We start from the raw sequence: 6,388 nt of genomic DNA on the forward strand, positions 1-6,388 counted from the left end.
TGAACTAACATTTGACCTGAAGTTTGAGGCAAACGTTGGCGCAAACTTTGGCTTCTCCAGGGTTTTTCTTAAGCCAACGTTTGACCTCAAGTTTGAGGCAAACGTTGGCATCTCCTGGGCATATTTTTGAGCCAACGTTTGACCTCAAGTTTGAGGCAAACGTTGGCACAAACGTGAGCTCTTCCCAGGGTGGTTTTGCTGCCTTCATTTCAATTGCTGCCATCCCCTTTCTTCAACCTTCCTCCAAGCCTTTTGGTCACCTGTCATCAATCAACAAATACATCAAAGCTATGCTAAAATCATGAGACTTCTTCTCATCCTTGATCTATAAGCAATTAAGCATAAAACCTCATGAAAATGCATCAATTTACTCATGGTTGATTGAATCCAAATACATATGAATTTCTACCCAAATGGCTTACTTGTAACTCAAGAAACTATATAAAACCTATTAAAAACAAAGGAAAAAGACTAGTAAAACTAGGCTAAGATGCCTTGGCATCAATAAGGCACGCGTTTGCAATTCCCTGGCAACGGTACCATTTTAACGATTGGATTTCTGCTAGTAAAGAATTTTTATAAAAATAATCGCGTTGTAAGTATAGTTTCTAAACCAGCAAGGAATCCTTTCGTACAAAAATTTGGTTGTCACAAGTAACAAAACCCAATAAAATTAATAACCGAAGTATTTAAACCTCGGGTCGTCATCTCAAGGAATTGCAGGGAAGTATGATTTATTATTGGTTATGAGTAAAAGTGTATTTTTGGGTATTTTTTTTGAAATAAGGAATAAGTAATTTAAATGACAAGAAAAATAATAAATTAATAATTATAAAAATCTCTTGCAAGGTATAAGAACTGGAAATCCTATCCTAGTTATCCTTATCAGATGTGATGAGAATTGGATTCTGCTCCTACTTAGTTAACCCTTACTAAATAAAGGAAATTCAAATGGACTAATTAATTTGATCCTCAAGTCCTAGTCAACTCCTGTGGAAAGACTAGCTTTAGAGCGATCCAAATCAATCAGCAAATCCCAAATTCTAATCGACTGCTAAGTTTGATAACTCAAGCGTTACCAATTACTTAACCAAAGCAAAAGGGAATTAAATCTTAAATTAAGTTGCAAGCATTATAAATAGAGTAAAACAATCATCAATCTGAAATACCTCAAATTATATTAATTAAGAAAATCCTAACATGAATGGTTCATAAGCCAAATTGAAAAGATAAATAACAATTAAAGTAATAGAATAAATAAAAGTAGAAAATAAATTAAAGGAACATTGAACCTGTGATTGAAGAGAAGTAGCCTAATCATAATAAAAATCCTAAATCCTAATCCTAATCCTAAATCCTAAGAGAGAGGAGAGAGCCTCTCTCTCTAAAAGTTACATCTAAACCTAAAATTATGAATAATGAACGTTGTCCTTGTTGTATAAATGAATGGATTGATTTTCCCACTTTATATCCTCTAATCTGTGTTTCCTGGGCCAAAAACTGGGTCAAAAACAGCCCAGAAATCACCCTCAGCGATTTCTGGTACGTATAGGTCACTGCAAAGTCACGCGTCCGCGTGGTCCACGCGTTCGCGTCATCTGGCTTCAGGGAAGCTATGGAAAATTATATATCGTTACGAAGCCCCAAACGTTAGGTTTCCAACGCAACTGGAACCGCATCATTTGGACCTCTGTTGCTCAAGTTATGGTCGATTTAGTACCAAGAGGCAGCTTTAGCAGTTCCTTCAGTTTCTTGTATTCCTTCCACTTTTGCATGCTTCCTTTCCATCCTCTAAGTCATTCCTGCCCTGTAATCTCTGAAATCATTTAACACACATATCAAGGCATCGAATGGTAATAAGAGAGGATTAATATTAGCAAATATAAGGTCAAAGAAACATGTTTTCAATCATAGCACAAAATTAGGAAGGAAAATGTACAACCATGCAATTTGTATGAATAAGTGTGCAAAGACTTGATTAAAACCACTCAATTGAGCACAAGATAAACCGTAAAATAGTGATTTATCAGATACCGATAAATACCGTCAGAGCTATGACCACTCTTATGCCACAGCATGTCAGCGGCTGTCTTACTAGACATGTAGAGCCGCTGCAATCGTGGAATAAGGGGGAAGTAGCGAAGAGTCTTCGCCACTTGCAGTTTTCCATTCTTCTTAACAACCCTGTTGATCCTCACTCTGGAGTTCCTATCAGTCTTTTGCTTCCATCTTAATGTCCCGCATCGCTTGCATTTAGACAACTCTTGGTCGCTGCCCTGGTATAGCATGCAGTCATTTGGACATGCATCTATCTTTTTGTATGTGATACCGAGCTTTCGTATGATCCTCTTGGCATCGTGCATAGTGCTCGGAATCATTGCATGCTCAAAGGCATCTACCAGCAACTCCAGTATCATTCCGAAGCCTTGTCGCTCACTCCTCACAGGGACTTTATATGATAAAGCCTCACCAAGAAAGACAGCTTAGGGAACCTTGAACATCCCGGGTATAGCTCCTGCGCTCCATCTTCGAGCAGGTCATGTAAGTTGCGGACCTCGCGACTACTTTCATTTGATAAGTATGGCAACTTGATGAATCCATATTTGACGATATATTTTGGTTTGGTTTTAGTGGATTTCATCATATAAACCCACATTTATTCACTTAAACAGCATACTTTTGTGTTTCCTCTCTAGATTGTGCCTAAATGTGAAAACATGCATTTTTGAGCTTAAATTAGTGATTTTAATCCCACTTTTATGCCATTCGATGCCATGACATGTTTGTTGAGTGATTTTAGGTTCTAGAGGCAAGTTTGTCAAGGCAAAAGTGGAAGGAAGCATGTACAAAGGGAGAAGACATGAAGGAAACAAAGGAGAAGCACACAGTCATGTGTGTGTACGCACAACCTTCTGTGCGTACGCACAAGTACCTGCGCGTGCCTTCATTAGAAACGCATGTGGCTCACGATTTTGGGGCTCTTTTGGCCCATTTCTAAAGGCTTGGATGCTGAAATCAAAGGCTATATGAAGGGGGCAACATCTCATACCAAGGCATTAGCTTAGGGAGCACACTTTAGATTAGGAAAAATACATATTAGGAGTAGGAGTAGGAGTAGAGTAGAAAATGCTCTATTAGGGTTCTTAGTTAGGGTTTGTAGCATTTTATACTTCAAATTTTGATTTGGGATTATAGCAATTTCATTGTAAGTATTTCTTTAATTCCTCTTTTATTGCATTACTTGTTCTACACTTTCTTGTATTTTCATTTCCTTTGTCAATATATACATAGTTTGGCAATTTTGATTTCTAGTTAATGAATTTGATGTTTGATGGTTTTTATATGTTTATTGAGTTGCTTTTGTTGATTTTGATCATTTGGTTGTTCATAGTTTTCATCATTTTCCTAATTTTACCATATTTTATGATTATGCCTATTAGGTATTTGATGAAATGCCAATTTTAGTTATGGGGTAAATTTCCATCCCTTGGCTTGGAAAAAATGAGTATATGTATTACTAGAGCCATAATGTTCAACATTTAGTAATAATTCTTAGGTTGTTAGTTGTTATTGTTTCCACTAACGCTAGCTTCTTACTAAGGTAATTAGTAAGTTAGCTAGGATTTGTGGATTAATAACAATTATGCTCACTTGACTTACTCTTCGATATTAAGGGTTGACTTAGTGAGATTAATCCATCATAATTATCATAGTTGTTGTTATGGCAAGGAAGGGATTCCATAATTCATCCCAAGTCAAGGTTCTATTTATGTTTTAAACCACATTTTCTATCATTTTATAGCATTAGTTGTCCATATTACATACATAGTTCTTTTATTCCTTCATCACTTTATTAATTATAATTTTGTCTTGTTCTTTTATCTCTTTATTTGTTTATTTCAATCATTGAAACCCCTTGCTTTCCACAACCAATTTTATGCACTTGTTGGCATTAGTTCCTAGGGAAACGACCCAGGAGTCTAAATACTCTCAGTTTATATTTGTTTTGAATTGTGACAATCTTTAGAATAATAATTTGATTAGGGTCAATTGTTGGTTCGGAGCTATACTTGCAACGAAAAATCTACTTTGTGAAACTCCTAACCTACTTTTGGTCTTCGTAACAACTCCTCCCGATCCCCGCCAGCATGTTCATTCACTGAATCGTCTTCGTCGCCATGAAGTCCTGGGAAGTTGAACGCCTCCTGAACCATGTCAAGCATTGGGTCTTTGAGGTTTCTATCGGGTTCTACTTCTTGTCCTTCACTAGAGCTCTCTGCCACGCGTCTCTCACCGTGATGTACCCAAAATGTATAACTGGAGGGGAAAGGTTTTATTATCAAATGATCATACGCATCCTCTCTAGTTTGGAGAAGGCGGAACCCGCATTTCGAACATGGACAATGTATCATCCCATCGGATGATACATTGGCAAATGAGAAATCTAAGAATCTGTTCAAACTGTCCCTATACTCTGGCCAATTTATGGCTTTGAAATTCAACTCTTATCAATGTCTACTTTAATGATATAATAGAACACCGAAAATTCAAATAATAAAGTCAGAGTAACATATAATAACTAATAAAATAGTCATAAAATAGATGCGGACAATAACTCTTAAAATGAAAAAAATAAAACACAGATACTATCCTTCAGAACAATACGCATCACACAAGATAATTTATTGAAAGTTGCTTACTCATTGGAAAATTCTGCACTTTAGAAAAAAATTATTGGAATAAAGAAATGCTGGTCCCAAAGCCAAAAAATTAAAATAAAAAATAAAACCTTACAAAAAAAAGAAAAAGAAAAAAAAGAGAGGCCTAATGGTTAGAGTTAAGATCATACTTAAGACAAAAGCATCAAAGAACTCAAGAATAAATTCTAAAAAAAATGATTTTAATAATTTTACAGTTAAATAAATAAAAAATGACTAATAGATAAAGGGCTTAAGTTAACTAGTTTTAACATGCACATCAAGCTTATAAATATATATAAGTTTGGTTACTTACTAGATGTATCCTTTTCAATTAAATAATATTAAGTAAGGTGCAACTCTAATATGAAAAACTAACTATTATATAATTACTCCAGCCACAAAATTATTGTTATTGTATATATATATGAGAGTGCAATTCACCTACCAAATAATAATAATTTGAGTGTCGAAATTTTACCAAAAGATAAGAAAAAGGTGAGAAAATATAGGTGAAATTTGGAAGCATGCTAATTAAAGTTCAAATTAGCTTCATGATTTCATCATAACACTCCTACATTTTACTATTCCAAGTTGGTAGAACAACTTGAGTCAGAGAACAAATAGATCTAAGAAATGGTCTGCCATTAATTTATAGGTCTTTAGATTAAAAAAATACTTGGTAAATACTCAAAAATTTTTTGTGCAAGACTCATTGCTTCTTAACAAATGAAGTACCTGTCACAGTTGAAGGTACAAGGACGCACTCCAAATAGTTTATTTTAAATTCCCGAGATATCTGCTCGTCAGAGAACCTGCTTCAAGGGTTTTAATTTTATCCTATGTCATCGAAGAAAACAGAACCCATAAATTATCTCACAAGCGTTTAAAAAATAAATTAGAATAAAAGAAAAAGAGAAAAACAAGATGGTAACATACATTTGGGACTAATGATTAACTTAACTTGAACTTATTTGTGTGAAAATTCAGATAATCCAGAAAATGACATAATTGAATGTGAACAAAGTAACATAAGAAATTTAAATATGCACAGGTTAAGATTTGTTTAATTTAAATATGTTTAGTTAATCTACAATAATTTAAATATGTTTAAATAATCTACAATAATAACGTATTGGTGGTGGTAGACAAAGTCTACTATCCTCTCAAACCAGTCAAAGAACATGGTCTCATAATATTGACATCACTATAAGACCAGTTGAGCACGTGATATCTATCTTCATTTACCCCCTCCAATAATATTATCCATTTAATACCGATTTTGCATCTACTGTCATCCGTATAAAACCCCCTCTCTCCCTAGCTACCTAAATAAGTCTTCAGAATACCTTTGAGTCAATCCATCTCTCTTAGTTGAACTTTCAGTGTAGTGTTTCCTTTTCCATATATATATATATACTTAAGAAAAGATCTGGTCATCAAAGTATATTTAGGGAGTATGTCCTTACAAATAAATATCAAAAAGTACATCTAAATGAAACAGGACAATTAAGATTGTCTTAATCACTTGAATAATTAGTCATATTTTTATAACTAACATATAAATTATGGAGAAACACAATAAAGATGAACAACAACAGCGGAAGGAAAAAACAAAAAAAGCAACAGCAGAAGAAGAAAGAGGAATTGAAGGAAAATGAAAGAAAAAAGATAGAAGGAAGAATAAATAA

Source organism: Arachis ipaensis, chromosome B10 (assembly GCF_000816755.2).
Source record: "Arachis ipaensis cultivar K30076 chromosome B10, Araip1.1, whole genome shotgun sequence".
In the NCBI taxonomy this organism is placed as follows: domain Eukaryota; kingdom Viridiplantae; phylum Streptophyta; class Magnoliopsida; order Fabales; family Fabaceae; genus Arachis; species Arachis ipaensis.